Source organism: Coregonus lavaretus (assembly GCF_964263955.1).
Source record: "Coregonus lavaretus genome assembly, chromosome: 39".
NCBI classification, from domain to species: Eukaryota; Metazoa; Chordata; class Actinopteri; order Salmoniformes; family Salmonidae; genus Coregonus; species Coregonus lavaretus.
In genome coordinates this window covers 31,269,032-31,292,622 of record NC_140026.1, presented here as the reverse complement: position 1 = coordinate 31,292,622, position 23,591 = coordinate 31,269,032, and positions in this window count along the sequence as shown.

The following is a 23,591-nucleotide window of genomic DNA, read 5'->3' as shown; positions in this document are numbered from 1 at the left end:
GTTTGAGAAAAATGGTATCATATAATGAAATCTTCCCCTACTACTCTGCTTTTCAAATCCACAATCGATTTCAAAATCGCATCAACCAATCAGAAACTAGAGCTGTTTTAGAAAGGCACTGTTGGTGGGTTACTATCTGCTGTAAATCTTGTCAAAAATTAGCAGATTCACTACATCCCAAACAACTGCCGATTTGACCACTAACGCAACCAATTTGAGAAAAATGGTATGATATAATAAAATCTTCCCCTACTACTCTGCTTTTCAAATCCACAATCGATTTCAAAATCGCATCAACCAATCAGAAACTAGAGCTGTTTTAGAAAGGCACTGTTGGTGGGTTACTATCTGCTGTAAATCTTGTCAAAAATTAGCAGATTCACTACATTCCAAACAACTGCCGATTTGACCACTAACGCAACAAGTTTGAGAAAAATGGTATCATATAATGAAATCTTCCCCTACTACTCTGCTTTTCAAATCCACAATCGATTTCAAAATTGCATCAACCAATCAGAAACTAGAGCTGTTTTAGAAAGGCACTGTTGGTGGGTCACTATCTGCTGTAAATCTTATCAAAAATTAGCAGATTCACTACATTCCAAACAACTGCCGATTTGACCACTAACGCAACAAGTTTGAGAAAAATGGTATCATATAATGAAATCTTGACCCTACTACTCTGCTTTTCAAATCCACAATCGATTTCAAAATCGCATCAACCAATCAGAAACTAGAGCTGTTTTAGAAAGGCAATGTTGGTGGGTTACTATCTGCTGTAAATCTTGTCAAAAATTAGCAGATTCACTACATTCCAAACAATTGCCGATTTGACCACTAACGCAACAAGTTTGAGAAAAAGGGTATCATTTAATGAAATCTTCCCCTACTACTCTGCTTTTCAAATCCACAATCGATTTCAAAATTGCATCATCCAATCAGAAACTAGAGCTGTTTTAGAAAGGCACTGTTGGTGGGTTACTATCTGCTGTAAATCTTGTCAAAAATTAGCAGATTCACTACATTCCAAACAACTGCCGATTTGACCACTAACGCAACAAGTTTGAGAAAAATGGTATCATATAATGAAATCTTCCCCTACTACTCTGCTTTTCAAATCCACAATCGATTTCAAAATCGCATCAACCAATCAGAAACTAGAGCTGTTTTAGAAAGGCACTGTTGGTGGGTTACTATCTGCTGTAAATCTTGTCAAAAATTAGCAGATTCACTACATTCCAAACAACTGCCGATTTGACCACTAACGCAACAAGTTTGAGAAAAATGGTATCATTTAATGAAATCTTCCCCTACTACTCTGCTTTTCAAATCCACAATCGATTTCAAAATCGCATCATCCAATCAGAAACTAGAGCTGTTTTAGAAAGGCACTGTTGGTGGGTTACTATCTGCTGTAAATCTTGTCAGAAAATAGCAGATTCACTACATTCCAAACAACTGCCGATTTGACCACTAACGCAACAAGTTTGAGAAAAATTGTATCATATAATGAAATCTTCCCCTACTACTCTGCTTTTCAAATCCACAATCGATTTCAAAATCGCATCAACCAATCAGAAACTAGAGCTGTTTTAGAAAGGCACTGTTGGTGGGTTACTATCTGCTGTAAATCTTGTCAGAAAATAGCAGATTTACTACATCCCAAACAACTGCCGATTTGACCACTAACGCAACCAATTTGAGAAAAATTGTATGATATAATAAAATCATCCCCTACTACTCTGCTTTTCAAATCCACAATCGATTTCAAAATCGCATCAACCAATCAGAAACTAGAGCTGTTTTAGAAAGGCACTGTTGGTGGGTTACTATCTGCTGTAAATCTTGTCAAAAATTAGCAGATTCACTACATTCCAAACAACTGCCGATTTGACCACTAACGCAACAAGTTTGAGAAAAATTGTATCATATAATGAAATCTTCCCCTACTACTCTGCTTTTCAAATCCACAATCGATTTCAAAATCGCATCTACCAATCAGAAACTAGAGCTGTTTTAGAAAGGCACTGTTGGTGGGTTACTATCTGCTGTAAATCTTGTCAAAAATTAGCAGATTCACTACATTCCAAACAACTGCCGATTTGACCACTAACGCAACAAGTTTGAGAAAAATGGTATCATATAATGAAATCTTCCCCTACTACTCTGCTTTTCAAATCCACAATCGATTTCAAAATTGCATCATCCAATCAGAAACTAGAGCTGTTTTAGAAAGGCACTGTTGGTGGGTTACTATCTGCTGTAAATCTTTTAAAAAATTAGCAGATTCACTACATTCCAAACAACTGCCGATTTGACCACTAACGCAACAAGTTTGAGAAAAATGGTATCATTTAATGAAATCTTCCCCTACTACTCTGCTTTTCAAATCCACAATCGATTTCAAAATCGCATCATCCAATCAGAAACTAAAGCTGTTTTAGAAAGGCACTGTTGGTGGGTTACTATCTGCTGTAAATCTTGTCAGAAAATAGCAGATTCACTACATTCCAAACAACTGCCGATTTGACCACTAACGCAACAAGTTTGAGAAAAATGGTATCATATAATGAAATCTTCCCCTACTACTCTGCTTTTCAAATCCACAATCGATTTCAAAATTGCATCATCCAATCAGAAACTAGAGCTGTTTTAGAAAGGCACTGTTGGTGGGTTACTATCTGCTGTAAATCTTGTCAAAAATTAGCAGATTCACTACATTCCAAACAACTGCCGATTTGACCACTAACGCAACAAGTTTGAGAAAAATTGTATCATATAATGAAATCTTCCCCTACTACTCTGCTTTTCAAATCCACAATCGATTTCAAAATTGCATCATCCAATCAGAAACTAGAGCTGTTTTAGAAAGGCACTGTTGGTGGGTTACTATCTGCTGTAAATCTTTAAAAAAATTAGCAGATTCACTACATTCCAAACAACTGCCGATTTGACCACTAACGCAACAAGTTTGAGAAAAATGGTATCATTTAATGAAATCTTCCCCTACTACTCTGCTTTTCAAATCCACAATCGATTTCAAAATCGCATCATCCAATCAGAAACTAGAGCTGTTTTAGAAAGGCACTGTTGGTGGGTTACTATCTGCTGTAAATCTTGTCAGAAAATAGCAGATTCACTACATTCCAAACAACTGCCGATTTGACCACTAACGCAACAAGTTTGAGAAAAATGGTATCATATAATGAAATCTTGACCCTACTACTCTGCTTTTCAAATCCACAATCGATTTCAAAATCGCATCAACCAATCAGAAACTAGAGCTGTTTTAGAAAGGCAATGTTGGTGGGTTACTATCTGCTGTAAATCTTGTCAAAAATTAGCAGATTCACTACATTCCAAACAATTGCCGATTTGACCACTAACGCAACAAGTTTGAGAAAAAGGGTATCATTTAATGAAATCTTCCCCTACTACTCTGCTTTTCAAATCCACAATCGATTTCAAAATTGCATCATCCAATCAGAAACTAGAGCTGTTTTAGAAAGGCACTGTTGGTGGGTTACTATCTGCTGTAAATCTTGTCAAAAATTAGCAGATTCACTACATTCCAAACAACTGCCGATTTGACCACTAACACAACAAGTTTGAGAAAAATGGTATCATATAATGAAATCTTCCCCTACTACTCTGCTTTTCAAATCCACAATCGATTTCAAAATCGCATCAACCAATCAGAAACTAGAGCTGTTTTAGAAAGGCACTGTTGGTGGGTTACTATCTGCTGTAAATCTTGTCAAAAATTAGCAGATTCACTACATTCCAAACAACTGCCGATTTGACCACTAACGCAACAAGTTTGAGAAAAATTGTATCATTTAATGAAATCTTCCCCTACTACTCTGCTTTTCAAATCCACAATCGATTTCAAAATCGCATCATCCAATCAGAAACTAGAGCTGTTTTAGAAAGGCACTGTTGGTGGGTTACTATCTGCTGTAAATCTTGTCAGAAAATAGCAGATTCACTACATTCCAAACAATTGCCGATTTGACCACTAACGCAACAAGTTTGAGAAAAAGGGTATCATATAATGAAATCTTGACCCTACTACTCTGCTTTTCAAATCCACAATCGATTTCAAAATCGCATCAACCAATCAGAAACTAGAGCTGTTTTAGAAAGGCAATGTTGGTGGGTTACTATCTGCTGTAAATCTTGTCAAAAATTAGCAGATTCACTACATTCCAAACAATTGCCGATTTGACCACTAACGCAACAAGTTTGAGAAAAAGGGTATCATTTAATGAAATCTTCCCCTACTACTCTGCTTTTCAAATCCACAATCGATTTCAAAATTGCATCATCCAATCAGAAACTAGAGCTGTTTTAGAAAGGCACTGTTGGTGGGTTACTATCTGCTGTAAATCTTGTCAAAAATTAGCAGATTCACTACATTCCAAACAACTGCCGATTTGACCACTAACACAACAAGTTTGAGAAAAATGGTATCATATAATGAAATCTTCCCCTACTACTCTGCTTTTCAAATCCACAATCGATTTCAAAATCGCATCAACCAATCAGAAACTAGAGCTGTTTTAGAAAGGCACTGTTGGTGGGTTACTATCTGCTGTAAATCTTGTCAAAAATTAGCAGATTCACTACATTCCAAACAACTGCCGATTTGACCACTAACGCAACAAGTTTGAGAAAAATGGTATCATTTAATGAAATCTTCCCCTACTACTCTGCTTTTCAAATCCACAATCGATTTCAAAATCGCATCATCCAATCAGAAACTAGAGCTGTTTTAGAAAGGCACTGTTGGTGGGTTACTATCTGCTGTAAATCTTGTCAGAAAATAGCAGATTCACTACATTCCAAACAACTGCCGATTTGACCACTAACGCAACAAGTTTGAGAAAAATTGTATCATATAATGAAATCTTCCCCTACTACTCTGCTTTTCAAATCCACAATCGATTTCAAAATCGCATCAACCAATCAGAAACTAGAGCTGTTTTAGAAAGGCACTGTTGGTGGGTTACTATCTGCTGTAAATCTTGTCAGAAAATAGCAGATTTACTACATCCCAAACAACTGCCGATTTGACCACTAACGCAACCAATTTGAGAAAAATTGTATGATATAATAAAATCTTCCCCTACTACTCTGCTTTTCAAATCCAGAATCGATTTCAAAATCGCATCAACCAATCAGAAACTAGAGCTGTTTTAGAAAGGCACTGTTGGTGTGTTACTATCTGCTGTAAATCTTGTCAAAAATTAGCAGATTCACTACATTCCAAACAACTGCCGATTTGACCACTAACGCAACAAGTTTGAGAAAAATTGTATCATATAATGAAATCTTCCCCTACTACTCTGCTTTTCAAATCCACAATCGATTTCAAAATCGCATCTACCAATCAGAAACTAGAGCTGTTTTAGAAAGGCACTGTTGGTGGGTTACTATCTGCTGTAAATCTTGTCAAAAATTAGCAGATTCACTACATTCCAAACAACTGCCGATTTGACCACTAACGCAACAAGTTTGAGAAAAATGGTATCATATAATGAAATCTTCCCCTACTACTCTGCTTTTCAAATCCACAATCGATTTCAAAATTGCATCATCCAATCAGAAACTAGAGCTGTTTTAGAAAGGCACTGTTGGTGGGTTACTATCTGCTGTAAATCTTTTAAAAAATTAGCAGATTCACTACATTCCAAACAACTGCCGATTTGACCACTAACGCAACAAGTTTGAGAAAAATGGTATCATTTAATGAAATCTTCCCCTACTACTCTGCTTTTCAAATCCACAATCGATTTCAAAATCGCATCATCCAATCAGAAACTAGAGCTGTTTTAGAAAGGCACTGTTGGTGGGTTACTATCTGCTGTAAATCTTGTCAGAAAATAGCAGATTCACTACATTCCAAACAACTGCCGATTTGACCACTAACGCAACAAGTTTGAGAAAAATGGTATCATATAATGAAATCTTCCCCTACTACTCTGCTTTTCAAATCCACAATCGATTTCAAAATCGCATCTACCAATCAGAAACTAGAGCTGTTTTAGAAAGGCACTGTTGGTGGGTTACTATCTGCTGTAAATCTTGTCAAAAATTAGCAAATTAACTACATTCCAAACAACTGCCGATTTGACCACTAACGCAACAAGTTTGAGAAAAATGGTATCATATAGTGAAATCTTCCCCTACTACTCTGCTTTTCAAATCCACAATCGATTTCAAAATCGCATCAACCAATCAGAAACTAGAGCTGTTTTAGAAAGGCACTGTTGGTGGGTTACTATCTGCTGTAAATCTTGTCAAAAATTAGCAGATTCACTACATTCCAAACAACTGCCGATTTGACCACTAACGCAACAAGTTTGAGAAAAATGGTATCATATAATGAAATCTTCCCCTACTACTCTGCTTTTCAAATCCACAATCGATTTCAAAATTGCATCATCCAATCAGAAACTAGAGCTGTTTTAGAAAGGCACTGTTGGTGGGTTACTATCTGCTGTAAATCTTTTAAAAAATTAGCAGATTCACTACATTCCAAACAACTGCCGATTTGACCACTAACACAACAAGTTTGAGAAAAATGGTATCATATAATGAAATCTTCCCCTACTACTCTGCTTTTCAAATCCACAATCGATTTCAAAATCGCATCAACCAATCAGAAACTAGAGCTGTTTTAGAAAGGCACTGTTGGTGGGTTACTATCTGCTGTAAATCTTGTCAAAAATTAGCAGATTCACTACATTCCAAACAACTGCCGATTTGACCACTAACGCAACAAGTTTGAGAAAAATTGTATCATTTAATGAAATCTTCCCCTACTACTCTGCTTTTCAAATCCACAATCGATTTCAAAATCGCATCATCCAATCAGAAACTAGAGCTGTTTTAGAAAGGCACTGTTGGTGGGTTACTATCTGCTGTAAATCTTGTCAGAAAATAGCAGATTCACTACATTCCAAACAATTGCCGATTTGACCACTAACGCAACAAGTTTGAGAAAAAGGGTATCATATAATGAAATCTTGACCCTACTACTCTGCTTTTCAAATCCACAATCGATTTCAAAATCGCATCAACCAATCAGAAACTAGAGCTGTTTTAGAAAGGCAATGTTGGTGGGTTACTATCTGCTGTAAATCTTGTCAAAAATTAGCAGATTCACTACATTCCAAACAATTGCCGATTTGACCACTAACGCAACAAGTTTGAGAAAAAGGGTATCATTTAATGAAATCTTCCCCTACTACTCTGCTTTTCAAATCCACAATCGATTTCAAAATTGCATCATCCAATCAGAAACTAGAGCTGTTTTAGAAAGGCACTGTTGGTGGGTTACTATCTGCTGTAAATCTTGTCAAAAATTAGCAGATTCACTACATTCCAAACAACTGCCGATTTGACCACTAACACAACAAGATTGAGAAAAATGGTATCATATAATGAAATCTTCCCCTACTACTCTGCTTTTCAAATCCACAATCGATTTCAAAATCGCATCAACCAATCAGAAACTAGAGCTGTTTTAGAAAGGCACTGTTGGTGGGTTACTATCTGCTGTAAATCTTGTCAAAAATTAGCAGATTCACTACATTCCAAACAACTGCCGATTTGACCACTAACGCAACAAGTTTGAGAAAAATGGTATCATTTAATGAAATCTTCCCCTACTACTCTGCTTTTCAAATCCACAATCGATTTCAAAATCGCATCATCCAATCAGAAACTAGAGCTGTTTTAGAAAGGCACTGTTGGTGGGTTACTATCTGCTGTAAATCTTGTCAGAAAATAGCAGATTCACTACATTCCAAACAACTGCCGATTTGACCACTAACGCAACAAGTTTGAGAAAAATTGTATCATATAATGAAATCTTCCCCTACTACTCTGCTTTTCAAATCCACAATCGATTTCAAAATCGCATCAACCAATCAGAAACTAGAGCTGTTTTAGAAAGGCACTGTTGGTGGGTTACTATCTGCTGTAAATCTTGTCAGAAAATAGCAGATTTACTACATCCCAAACAACTGCCGATTTGACCACTAACGCAACCAATTTGAGAAAAATTGTATGATATAATAAAATCTTCCCCTACTACTCTGCTTTTCAAATCCAGAATCGATTTCAAAATCGCATCAACCAATCAGAAACTAGAGCTGTTTTAGAAAGGCACTGTTGGTGGGTTACTATCTGCTGTAAATCTTGTCAAAAATTAGCAGATTCACTACATTCCAAACAACTGCCGATTTGACCACTAACGCAACAAGTTTGAGAAAAATTGTATCATATAATGAAATCTTCCCCTACTACTCTGCTTTTCAAATCCACAATCGATTTCAAAATCGCATCTACCAATCAGAAACTAGAGCTGTTTTAGAAAGGCACTGTTGGTGGGTTACTATCTGCTGTAAATCTTGTCAAAAATTAGCAGATTCACTACATTCCAAACAACTGCCGATTTGACCACTAACGCAACAAGTTTGAGAAAAATGGTATCATATAATGAAATCTTCCCCTACTACTCTGCTTTTCAAATCCACAATCGATTTCAAAATTGCATCATCCAATCAGAAACTAGAGCTGTTTTAGAAAGGCACTGTTGGTGGGTTACTATCTGCTGTAAATCTTTTAAAAAATTAGCAGATTCACTACATTCCAAACAACTGCCGATTTGACCACTAACGCAACAAGTTTGAGAAAAATGGTATCATTTAATGAAATCTTCCCCTACTACTCTGCTTTTCAAATCCACAATCGATTTCAAAATCGCATCATCCAATCAGAAACTAGAGCTGTTTTAGAAAGGCACTGTTGGTGGGTTACTATCTGCTGTAAATCTTGTCAGAAAATAGCAGATTCACTACATTCCAAACAACTGCCGATTTGACCACTAACGCAACAAGTTTGAGAAAAATGGTATCATATAATGAAATCTTCCCCTACTACTCTGCTTTTCAAATCCACAATCGATTTCAAAATCGCATCTACCAATCAGAAACTAGAGCTGTTTTAGAAAGGCACTGTTGGTGGGTTACTATCTGCTGTAAATCTTGTCAAAAATTAGCAAATTAACTACATTCCAAACAACTGCCGATTTGACCACTAACGCAACAAGTTTGAGAAAAATGGTATCATATAGTGAAATCTTCCCCTACTACTCTGCTTTTCAAATCCACAATCGATTTCAAAATCGCATCAACCAATCAGAAACTAGAGCTGTTTTAGAAAGGCACTGTTGGTGGGTTACTATCTGCTGTAAATCTTGTCAAAAATTAGCAGATTCACTACATTCCAAACAACTGCCGATTTGACCACTAACGCAACAAGTTTGAGAAAAATGGTATCATATAATGAAATCTTCCCCTACTACTCTGCTTTTCAAATCCACAATCGATTTCAAAATTGCATCATCCAATCAGAAACTAGAGCTGTTTTAGAAAGGCACTGTTGGTGGGTTACTATCTGCTGTAAATCTTTTAAAAAATTAGCAGATTCACTACATTCCAAACAACTGCCGATTTGACCACTAACGCAACAAGTTTGAGAAAAATGGTATCATTTAATGAAATCTTCCCCTACTACTCTGCTTTTCAAATCCACAATCGATTTCAAAATCGCATCATCCAATCAGAAACTAGAGCTGTTTTAGAAAGGCACTGTTGGTGGGTTACTATCTGCTGTAAATCTTGTCAGAAAATAGCAGATTCACTACATTCCAAACAACTGCCGATTTGACCACTAACGCAACAAGTTTGAGAAAAATGGTATCATATAATGAAATCTTCCCCTACTACTCTGCTTTTCAAATCCACAATCGATTTCAAAATTGCATCATCCAATCAGAAACTAGAGCTGTTTTAGAAAGGCACTGTTGGTGGGTTACTATCTGCTGTAAATCTTGTCAAAAATTAGCAGATTCACTACATTCCAAACAACTGCTGATTTGACCACTAACGCAACAAGTTTGAGAAAAATTGTATCATATAATGAAATCTTCCCCTACTACTCTGCTTTTCAAATCCACAATCGATTTCAAAATCGCATCTACCAATCAGAAACTAGAGCTGTTTTAGAAAGGCACTGTTGGTGGGTTACTATCTGCTGTAAATCTTGTCAAAAATTAGCAGATTCACTACATTCCAAACAACTGCCGATTTGACCACTAACGCAACAAGTTTGAGAAAAATGGTATCATATAATGAAATCTTCCCCTACTACTCTGCTTTTCAAATCCACAATCGATTTCAAAATTGCATCATCCAATCAGAAACTAGAGCTGTTTTAGAAAGGCACTGTTGGTGGGTTACTATCTGCTGTAAATCTTTAAAAAAATTAGCAGATTCACTACATTCCAAACAACTAACGATTTGACCACTAACGCAACAAGTTTGAGAAAAATGGTATCATTTAATGAAATCTTCCCCTACTACTCTGCTTTTCAAATCCACAATCGATTTCAAAATCGCATCATCCAATCAGAAACTAGAGCTGTTTTAGAAAGGCACTGTTGGTGGGTTACTATCTGCTGTAAATCTTGTCAGAAAATAGCAGATTCACTACATTCCAAACAACTGCCGATTTGACCACTAACGCAACAAGTTTGAGAAAAATGGTATCATATAATGAAATCTTCCCCTACTACTCTGCTTTTCAAATCCACAATCGATTTCAAAATCGCATCTACCAATCAGAAACTAGAGCTGTTTTAGAAAGGCACTGTTGGTGGGTTACTATCTGCTGTAAATCTTGTCAAAAATTAGCAAATTAACTACATTCCAAACAACTGCCGATTTGACCACTAACGCAACAAGTTTGAGAAAAATGGTATCATATAGTGAAATCTTCCCCTACTACTCTGCTTTTCAAATCCACAATCGATTTCAAAATCGCATCAACCAATCAGAAACTAGAGCTGTTTTAGAAAGGCACTGTTGGTGGGTTACTATCTGCTGTAAATCTTGTCAAAAATTAGCAGATTCACTACATTCCAAACAACTGCCGATTTGACCACTAACGCAACAAGTTTGAGAAAAATGGTATCATATAATGAAATCTTCCCCTACTACTCTGCTTTTCAAATCCACAATCGATTTCAAAATTGCATCATCCAATCAGAAACTAGAGCTGTTTTAGAAAGGCACTGTTGGTGGGTTACTATCTGCTGTAAATCTTGTCAAAAATTAGCAGATTCACTACATTCCAAACAACTGCCGATTTGACCACTAACGCAACAAGTTTGAGAAAAATGGTATCATATAATGAAATCTTCCCCTACTACTCTGCTTTTCAAATCCACAATCGATTTCAAAATTGCATCATCCAATCAGAAACTAGAGCTGTTTTAGAAAGGCACTGTTGGTGGGTTACTATCTGCTGTAAATCTTTTAAAAAATTAGCAGATTCACTACATTCCAAACAACTGCCGATTTGACCACTAACGCAACAAGTTTGAGAAAAATGGTATCATTTAATGAAATCTTCCCCTACTACTCTGCTTTTCAAATCCACAATCGATTTCAAAATCGCATCATCCAATCAGAAACTAGAGCTGTTTTAGAAAGGCACTGTTGGTGGGTTACTATCTGCTGTAAATCTTGTCAGAAAATAGCAGATTCACTACATTCCAAACAACTGCCGATTTGACCACTAACGCAACAAGTTTGAGAAAAATGGTATCATATAATGAAATCTTCCCCTACTACTCTGCTTTTCAAATCCACAATCGATTTCAAAATCGCATCTACCAATCAGAAACTAGAGCTGTTTTAGAAAGGCACTGTTGGTGGGTTACTATCTGCTGTAAATCTTGTCAAAAATTAGCAAATTAACTACATTCCAAACAACTGCCGATTTGACCACTAACGCAACAAGTTTGAGAAAAATGGTATCATATAGTGAAATCTTCCCCTACTACTCTGCTTTTCAAATCCACAATCGATTTCAAAATTGCATCAACCAATCAGAAACTAGAGCTGTTTTAGAAAGGCACTGTTGGTGGGTTACTATCTGCTGTAAATCTTGTCAAAAATTAGCAGATTCACTACATTCCAAACAACTGCCGATTTGACCACTAACGCAACAAGTTTGAGAAAAATGGTATCATATAATGAAATCTTCCCCTACTACTCTGCTTTTCAAATCCACAATCGATTTCAAAATTGCATCATCCAATCAGAAACTAGAGCTGTTTTAGAAAGGCACTGTTGGTGGGTTACTATCTGCTGTAAATCTTGTCAAAAATTAGCAGATTCACTACATTCCAAACAACTGCCGATTTGACCACTAACGCAACAAGTTTGAGAAAAATGGTATCATATAATGAAATCTTCCCCTACTACTCTGCTTTTCAAATCCACAATCGATTTCAAAATTGCATCATCCAATCAGAAACTAGAGCTGTTTTAGAAAGGCACTGTTGGTGGGTTACTATCTGCTGTAAATCTTTAAAAAAATTAGCAGATTCACTACATTCCAAACAACTGCCGATTTGACCACTAACGCAACAAGTTTGAGAAAAATGGTATCATTTAATGAAATCTTCCCCTACTACTCTGCTTTTCAAATCCACAATCGATTTCAAAATCGCATCATCCAATCAGAAACTAGAGCTGTTTTAGAAAGGCACTGTTGGTGGGTTACTATCTGCTGTAAATCTTGTCAGAAAATAGCAGATTCACTACATTCCAAACAACTGCCGATTTGACCACTAACGCAACAAGTTTGAGAAAAATGGTATCATATAATGAAATCTTCCCCTACTACTCTGCTTTTCAAATCCACAATCGATTTCAAAATCGCATCTACCAATCAGAAACTAGAGCTGTTTTAGAAAGGCACTGTTGGTGGGTTACTATCTGCTGTAAATCTTGTCAAAAATTAGCAGATTCACTACATTCCAAACAACTGCCGATTTCACCACTAATGCAACAAGTTTGAGAAAAACGGTATCATATAATGAAATCTTCCCCTACTACTCTGCTTTTCAAATCCACAATCGATTTCAAAATCGCATCAACCAATCAGAAACTAGAGCTGTTTTAGAAAGGCACTGTTGGTGGGTTACTATCTGCTGTAAATCTTGTCAAAAATTAGCAGATTCACTACATTCCAAACAACTGCCGATTTGACCACTAACGCAACAAGTTTGAGAAAAATGGTATCATATAATGAAATCTTCCCCTACTACTCTGCTTTTCAAATCCACAATCGATTTCAAAATTGCATCATCCAATCAGAAGCTAGAGCTGTTTTAGAAAGGCACTGTTGGTGGGTTACTATCTGCTGTAAATCTTGTCAAAAATTAGCAGATTCACTACATTCCAAACAACTGCCGATTTGACCACTAACGCAACAAGTTTGAGAAAAATGGTATCATATAATGAAATCTTCCCCTACTACTCTGCTTTTCAAATCCACAATCGATTTCAAAATCGCATCAACCAATCAGAAACTAGAGCTGTTTTAGAAAGGCACTGTTGGTGGGTTACTATCTGCTGTAAATCTTGTCAAAAATTAGCAGATTCACTACATTCCAAACAACTGCCGATTTGACCACTAACGCAACAAGTTTGAGAAAAATGGTATCATTTAATGAAATCTTCCCCTACTACTCTGCTTTTCAAATCCACAATCGATTTCAAAATCGCATCTTCCAATCAGAAACTAGAGCTGTTTTAGAAAGGCACTGTTGGTGGGTTACTATCTGCTGTAAATCTTGTCAGAAAATAGCAGATTCACTACATCCCAAACAACTGCCGATTTGACCACTAACGCAACCAATTTGAAAAAAATGGTATGATATAATAAAATCTTCCCCTACTACTCTGCTTTTCAAATCCACAATCGATTTCAAAATTGCATCAACCAATCAGAAACTAGAGCTGTTTTAGAAAGGCACTGTTGGTGGGTTACTATCTGCTGTAAATCTTGTCAGAAAATAGCAGATTCACTACATTCCAAACAACTGCCGATTTGACCACTAACGCAACAAGTTTGAGAAAAATGGTATCATATAATGAAATCTTCCCCTACTACTCTGCTTTTCAAATCCACAATCGATTTCAAAATCGCATCAACCAATCAGAAACTAGAGCTGTTTTAGAAAGGCACTGTTGGTGGGTTACTATCTGCTGTAAATCTTGTCAGAAAATAGCAGATTCACTACATTCCAAACAACTGCCGATTTGACCACTAACGCAACAAGTTTGAGAAAAATGGTATCATTTAATGAAATCTTCCCCTACTACTCTGCTTTTCAAATCCACAATCGATTTCAAAATCGCATCAACCAATCAGAAACTAGAGCTGTTTTAGAAAGGCACTGTTGGTGGGTTACTATCTGCTGTAAATCTTGTAAAAAATTAGCAGATTCACTACATTCCAAACAACTGCCGATTTGACCACTAACGCAACAAGTTTGAGAAAAATGGTATAATACAATGAAATCTTCCCCTACTACTCTGCTTTTCAAATCCACAATCGATTTCAACATCGCATCAACCAATCAGAAACTAGAGCTGTTTTAGAAAGGCACTGTTGGTGGGTTACTATCTGCTGTAAATCTTGTCAGAAAATAGCAGATTCACTACATCCCAAACAACTGCCGATTTGACCACTAACGCAAACAATTTGAGAAAAATGGTATGATATAATTAAATCTTCACCTACTACTCTGCTTTTCAAATCCACAATCGATTTCAAAATCGCATCAACCAATCAGAAACTAGAGCTGTTTTAGAAAGGCACTGTTGGTGGGTTACTATCTGCTGTAAATCTTGTCAAAAATTAGCAGATTCACTACATTCCAAACAACTGCCGATTTGACCACTAACGCAACAAGTTTGAGAAAAATGGTATCATATAATGAAATCTTCCCCTACTACTCTGCTTTTCAAATCCACAATCGATTTCAAAATCGCATCAACCAATCAGAAACTAGAGCTGTTTTAGAAAGGCACTGTTGGTGGGTTACTATCTGCTGTAAATCTTGTCAGAAAATAGCAGATTTACTACATCCCAAACAACTGCCGATTTGACCACTAACGCAACCAATTTGAGAAAAATTGTATGATATAATAAAATCTTCCCCTACTACTCTGCTTTTCAAATCCAGAATCGATTTCAAAATCGCATCAACCAATCAGAAACTAGAGCTGTTTTAGAAAGGCACTGTTGGTGGGTTACTATCTGCTGTAAATCTTGTCAAAAATTAGCAGATTCACTACATTCCAAACAACTGCCGATTTGACCACTAACGCAACAAGTTTGAGAAAAATGGTATCATATAATCAAATCTTCCCCTACTACTCTGCTTTTCAAATCCACAATCGATTTCAAAATTGCATCATCCAATCAGAAACTAGAGCTGTTTTAGAAAGGCACTGTTGGTGGGTTACTATCTGCTGTAAATCTTTAAAAAAATTAGCAGATTCACTACATTCCAAACAACTGCCGATTTGACCACTAACGCAACAAGTTTGAGAAAAATGGTATCATTTAATGAAATCTTCCCCTACTACTCTGCTTTTCAAATCCACAATCGATTTCAAAATCGCATCATCCAATCAGAAACTAGAGCTGTTTTAGAAAGGCACTGTTGGTGGGTTACTATCTGCTGTAAATCTTGTCAGAAAATAGCAGATTCACTACATTCCAAACAACTGCCGATTTGACCACTAACGCAACAAGTTTGAGAAAAATGGTATCATATAATGAAATCTTCCCCTACTACTCTGCTTTTCAAATCCACAATCGATTTCAAAATCGCATCTACCAATCAGAAACTAGAGCTGTTTTAGAAAGGCACTGTTGGTGGGTTACTATCTGCTGTAAATCTTGTCAAAAATTAGCAAATTAACTACATTCCAAACAACTGCCGATTTGACCACTAACGCAACAAGTTTGAGAAAAATGGTATCATATAGTGAAATCTTCCCCTACTACTCTGCTTTTCAAATCCACAATCGATTTCAAAATCGCATCAACCAATCAGAAACTAGAGCTGTTTTAGAAAGGCACTGTTGGTGGGTTACTATCTGCTGTAAATCTTGTCAAAAATTAGCAGATTCACTACATTCCAAACAACTGCCGATTTGACCACTAACGCAACAAGTTTGAGAAAAATGGTATCATATAATGAAATCTTCCCCTACTACTCTGCTTTTCAAATCCACAATCGATTTCAAAATTGCATCATCCAATCAGAAACTAGAGCTGTTTTAGAAAGGCACTGTTTTTTGGGTTACTATCTGCTGTAAATCTTTTAAAAAATTAGCAGATTCACTACATTCCAAACAACTGCCGATTTGACCACTAACGCAACAAGTTTGAGAAAAATGGTATCATTTAATGAAATCTTCCCCTACTACTCTGCTTTTCAAATCCACAATCGATTTCAAAATCGCATCATCCAATCAGAAACTAGAGCTGTTTTAGAAAGGCACTGTTGGTGGGTTACTATCTGCTGTAAATCTTGTCAGAAAATAGCAGATTCACTACATTCCAAACAACTGCCGATTTGACCACTAACGCAACAAGTTTGAGAAAAATGGTATCATATAATGAAATCTTCCCCTACTACTCTGCTTTTCAAATCCACAATCGATTTCAAAATTGCATCATCCAATCAGAAACTAGAGCTGTTTTAGAAAGGCACTGTTGGTGGGTTACTATCTGCTGTAAATCTTGTCAAAAATTAGCAGATTCACTACATTCCAAACAACTGCCGATTTGACCACTAACGCAACAAGTTTGAGAAAAATTGTATCATATAATGAAATCTTCCCCTACTACTCTGCTTTTCAAATCCACAATCGATTTCAAAATCGCATCTACCAATCAGAAACTAGAGCTGTTTTAGAAAGGCACTGTTGGTGGGTTACTATCTGCTGTAAATCTTGTCAAAAATTAGCAGATTCACTACATTCCAAACAACTGCCGATTTGACCACTAACGCAACAAGTTTGAGAAAAATGGTATCATATAATGAAATCTTCCCCTACTACTCTGCTTTTCAAATCCACAATCGATTTCAAAATTGCATCATCCAATCAGAAACTAGAGCTGTTTTAGAAAGGCACTGTTGGTGGGTTACTATCTGCTGTAAATCTTTTAAAAAATTAGCAGATTCACTACATTCCAAACAACTAACGATTTGACCACTAACGCAACAAGTTTGAGAAAAATGGTATCATTTAATGAAATCTTCCCCTACTACTCTGCTTTTCAAATCCACAATCGATTTCAAAATCGCATCATCCAATCAGAAACTAGAGCTGTTTTAGAAAGGCACTGTTGGTGGGTTACTATCTGCTGTAAATCTTGTCAGAAAATAGCAGATTCACTACATTCCAAACAACTGCCGATTTGACCACTAACGCAACAAGTTTGAGAAAAATGGTATCATATAATGAAATCTTCCCCTACTACTCTGCTTTTCAAATCCACAATCGATTTCAAAATCGCATCTACCAATCAGAAACTAGAACTGTTTTAGAAAGGCACTGTTGGTGGGTTACTATCTGCTGTAAATCTTGTCAAAAATTAGCAAATTAACTACATTCCAAACAACTGCCGATTTGACCACTAACGCAACAAGTTTGAGAAAAATGGTATCATATAGTGAAATCTTCCCCTACTACTCTGCTTTTCAAATCCACAATCGATTTCAAAATCGCATCAACCAATCAGAAACTAGAGCTGTTTTAGAAAGGCACTGTTGGTGGGTTACTATCTGCTGTAAATCTTGTCAAAAATTAGCAGATTCACTACATTCCAAACAACTGCCGATTTGACCACTAACGCAACAAGTTTGAGAAAAATGGTATCATATAATGAAATCTTCCCCTACTACTCTGCTTTTCAAATCCACAATCGATTTCAAAATTGCATCATCCAATCAGAAACTAGAGCTGTTTTAGAAAGGCACTGTTGGTGGGTTACTATCTGCTGTAAATCTTGTCAAAAATTAGCAGATTCACTACATTCCAAACAACTGCCGATTTGACCACTAACGCAACAAGTTTGAGAAAAATGGTATCATATAATGAAATCTTCCCCTACTACTCTGCTTTTCAAATCCACAATCGATTTCAAAATTGCATCATCCAATCAGAAACTAGAGCTGTTTTAGAAAGGCACTGTTGGTGGGTTACTATCTGCTGTAAATCTTTTAAAAAATTAGCAGATTCACTACATTCCAAACAACTGCCGATTTGACCACTAACGCAACAAGTTTGAGAAAAATGGTATCATTTAATGAAATCTTCCCCTACTACTCTGCTTTTCAAATCCACAATCGATTTCAAAATCGCATCATCCAATCAGAAACTAGAGCTGTTTTAGAAAGGCACTGTTGGTGGGTTACTATCTGCTGTAAATCTTGTCAGAAAATAGCAGATTCACTACATTCCAAACAACTGCCGATTTGACCACTAACGCAACAAGTTTGAGAAAAATGGTATCATATAATGAAATCTTCCCCTACTACTCTGCTTTTCAAATCCACAATCGATTTCAAAATCGCATCTACCAATCAGAAACTAGAGCTGTTTTAGAAAGGCACTGTTGGTGGGTTACTATCTGCTGTAAATCTTGTCAAAAATTAGCAGATTCACTACATTCCAAACAACTGCCGATTTCACCACTAATGCAACAAGTTTGAGAAAAACGGTATCATATAATGAAATCTTCCCCTACTACTCTGCTTTTCAAATCCACAATCGATTTCAAAATCGCATCAACCAATCAGAAACTAGAGCTGTTTTAGAAAGGCACTGTTGGTGGGTTACTATCTGCTGTAAATCTTGTCAAAAATTAGCAGATTCACTACATTCCAAACAACTGCCGATTTGACCACTAACGCAACAAGTTTGAGAAAAATGGTATCATATAATGAAATCTTCCCCTACTACTCTGCTTTTCAAATCCACAATCGATTTCAAAATTGCATCATCCAATCAGAAGCTAGAGCTGTTTTAGAAAGGCACTGTTGGTGGGTTACTATCTGCTGTAAATCTTGTCAAAAATTAGCAGATTCACTACATTCCAAACAACTGCCGATTTGACCACTAACGCAACAAGTTTGAGAAAAATGGTATCATATAATGAAATCTTCCCCTACTACTCTGCTTTTCAAATCCACAATCGATTTCAAAATCGCATCAACCAATCAGAAACTAGAGCTGTTTTAGAAAGGCACTGTTGGTGGGTTACTATCTGCTGTAAATCTTGTCAAAAATTAGCAGATTCACTACATTCCAAACAACTGCCGATTTGACCACTAACGCAACAAGTTTGAGAAAAATGGTATCATTTAATGAAATCTTCCCCTACTACTCTGCTTTTCAAATCCACAATCGATTTCAAAATCGCATCTTCCAATCAGAAACTAGAGCTGTTTTAGAAAGGCACTGTTGGTGGGTTACTATCTGCTGTAAATCTTGTCAGAAAATAGCAGATTCACTACATCCCAAACAACTGCCGATTTGACCACTAACGCAACCAATTTGAAAAAAATGGTATGATATAATAAAATCTTCCCCTACTACTCTGCTTTTCAAATCCACAATCGATTTCAAAATTGCATCAACCAATCAGAAACTAGAGCTGTTTTAGAAAGGCACTGTTGGTGGGTTACTATCTGCTGTAAATCTTGTCAGAAAATAGCAGATTCACTACATTCCAAACAACTGCCGATTTGACCACTAACGCAACAAGTTTGAGAAAAATGGTATCATATAATGAAATCTTCCCCTACTACTCTGCTTTTCAAATCCACAATCGATTTCAAAATCGCATCAACCAATCAGAAACTAGAGCTGTTTTAGAAAGGCACTGTTGGTGGGTTACTATCTGCTGTAAATCTTGTCAGAAAATAGCAGATTCACTACATTCCAAACAACTGCCGATTTGACCACTAACGCAACAAGTTTGAGAAAAATGGTATCATTTAATGAAATCTTCCCCTACTACTCTGCTTTTCAAATCCACAATCGATTTCAAAATCGCATCAACCAATCAGAAACTAGAGCTGTTTTAGAAAGGCACTGTTGGTGGGTTACTATCTGCTGTAAATCTTGTCAAAAATTAGCAGATTCACTACATTCCAAACAACTGCCGATTTGGCCACTAACGCAACAAGTTTGAGAAAAATGGTATAATACAATGAAATCTTCCCCTACTACTCTGCTTTTCAAATCCACAATCGATTTCAAAATCGCATCAACCAATCAGAAACTAGAGCTGTTTTAGAAAGGCACTGTTGGTGGGTTACTATCTGCTGTAAATCTTGTCAGAAAATAGCAGATTCACTACATCCCAAACAACTGCCGATTTGACCACTAACGCAAACAATTTGAGAAAAATGGTATGATATAATTAAATCTTCCCCTACTACTCTGCTTTTCAAATCCACAATCGATTTCAAAATCGCATCAACCAATCAGAAACTAGAGCTGTTTTAGAAAGGCACTGTTGGTGGGTTACTATCTGCTGTAAATCTTGTCAAAAATTAGCAGATTCACTACATTCCAAACAACTGCCGATTTGACCACTAACGCAACAAGTTTGAGAAAAATGGTATCATATAATGAAATCTTCCCCTACTACTCTGCTTTTCAAATCCACAATCGATTTCAAAATCGCATCAACCAATCAGAAACTAGAGCTGTTTTAGAAAGGCACTGTTGGTGGGTCACTATCTGCTGTAAATCTTGTCAAAAATTAGCAGATTCACTACATTCCAAACAACTGCCGATTTGACCACTAACGCAACAAGTTTGAGAAAAATGGTATCATATAATGAAATCTTGACCCTACTACTCTGCTTTTCAAATCCACAATCGATTTCAAAATCACATCAACCAATCAGAAACTAGAGCTGTTTTAGAAAGGCAATGTTGGTGGGTTACTATCTGCTGTAAATCTTGTCAAAAATTAGCAGATTCACTACATTCCAAACAATTGCCGATTTGACCACTAACGCAACATGTTTGAGAAAAAGGGTATCATTTAATGAAATCTTCCCCTACTACTCTGCTTTTCAAATCCACAATCGATTTCAAAATTGCATCATCCAATCAGAAACTAGAGCTGTTTTAGAAAGGCACTGTTGGTGGGTTACTATCTGCTGTAAATCTTGTCAAAAATTAGCAGATTCACTACATTCCAAACAACTGCCGATTTGACCACTAACGCAACAAGTTTGAGAAAAATGGTATCATTTAATGAAATCTTGACCCTACTACTCTGCTTTTCAAATCCACAATCGATTTCAAAATCGCATCATCCAATCAGAAACTAGAGCTGTTTTAGAAAGGCACTGTTGGTGGGTTACTATCTGCTGTAAATCTTGTCAGAAAATAGCAGATTCACTACATTCCAAACAACTGCCGATTTGACCACTAACGCAACAAGTTTGAGAAAAATTGTATCATATAATGAAATCTTCCCCTACTACTCTGCTTTTCAAATCCACAATCGATTTCAAAATCGCATCAACCAATCAGAAACTAGAGCTGTTTTAGAAAGGCACTGTTGGTGGGTTACTATCTGCTGTAAATCTTGTCAGAAAATAGCAGATTTACTACATCCCAAACAACTGCCGATTTGACCACTAACGCAACCAATTTGAGAAAAATTGTATGATATAATAAAATCTTCCCCTACTACTCTGCTTTTCAAATCCACAATCGATTTCAAAATCGCATCAACCAATCAGAAACTAGAGCTGTTTTAGAAAGGCACTGTTGGTGGGTTACTATCTGCTGTAAATCTTGTCAAAAATTAGCAGATTCACTACATTCCAAACAACTGCCGATTTGACCACTAACGCAACAAGTTTGAGAAAAATGGTATCATATAATGAAATCTGCCCCTACTACTCTGCTTTTCAAATCCACAATCGATTTCAAAATCGCATCTACCAATCAGAAACTAGAGCTGTTTTAGAAAGGCACTGTTGGTGGGTTACTATCTGCTGTAAATCTTGTCAAAAATTAGCAGATTCACTACATTCCAAACAACTGCCGATTTGACCACTAACGCAACAAGTTTGAGAAAAATGGTATCATATAATGAAATCTTCCCCTACTACTCTGCTTTTCAAATCCACAATCGATTTCAAAATTGCATCATCCAATCAGAAACTAGAGCTGTTTTAGAAAGGCACTGTTGGTGGGTTACTATCTGCTGTAAATCTTTTAAAAAATTAGCAGATTCACTACATTCCAAACAACTGCCGATTTGACCACTAACGCAACAAGTTTGAGAAAAATGGTATCATTTAATGAAATCTTCCCCTACTACTCTGCTTTTCAAATCCACAATCGATTTCAAAATCGCATCATCCAATTAGAAACTAGAGCTGTTTTAGAAAGGCACTGTTGGTGGGTTACTATCTGCTGTAAATCTTGTCAGAAAATAGCAGATTCACTACATTCCAAACAACTGCCGATTTGACCACTAACGCAACAAGTTTGAGAAAAATGGTATCATATAATGAAATCTTCCCCTACTACTCTGCTTTTCAAATCCACAATCGATTTCAAAATCGCATCTACCAATCAGAAACTAGAGCTGTTTTAGAAAGGCACTGTTGGTGGGTTACTATCTGCTGTAAATCTTGTCAAAAATTAGCAGATTCACTACATTCCAAACAACTGCCGATTTGACCACTAACGCAACAAGTTTGAGAAAAATGGTATCATATAATGAAATCTTCCCCTACTACTCTGCTTTTCAAATCCACAATCGATTTCAAAATCGCATCTACCAATCAGAAACTAGAGCTGTTTTAGAAAGGCACTGTTGGTGGGTTACTATCTGCTGTAAATCTTGTCAAAAATTAGCAGATTCACTACATTCCAAACAACTGCCAATTTCACCACTAATGCAACAAGTTTGAGAAAAACGGTATCATATAATGAAATCTTCCCCTACTACTCTGCTTTTCAAATCCACAATCGATTTCAAAATCGCATCAACCAATCAGAAACTAGAGCTGTTTTAGAAAGGCACTGTTGGTGGGTTACTATCTGCTGTAAATCTTGTCAAAAATTAGCAGATTCACTACATTCCAAACAACTGCCGATTTGACCACTAACGCAACAAGTTTGAGAAAAATGGTATCATATAATGAAATCTTCCCCTACTACTCTGCTTTTCAAATCCACAATCGATTTCAAAATTGCATCATCCAATCAGAAGCTAGAGCTGTTTTAGAAAGGCACTGTTGGTGGGTTACTATCTGCTGTAAATCTTGTCAAAAATTAGCAGATTCACTACATTCCAAACAACTGCCGATTTGACCACTAACGCAACAAGTTTGAGAAAAATGGTATCATATAATGAAATCTTCCCCTACTACTCTGCTTTTCAAATCCACAATCGATTTCAAAATCGCATCAACCAATCAGAAACTAGAGCTGTTTTAGAAAGGCACTGTTGGTGGGTTACTATCTGCTGTAAATATTGTCAAAAATTAGCAGATTCACTACATTCCAAACAACTGCCGATTTGACCACTAACGCAACAAGTTTGAGAAAAATGGTATCATTTAATGAAATGTTCCCCTACTACTCTGCTTT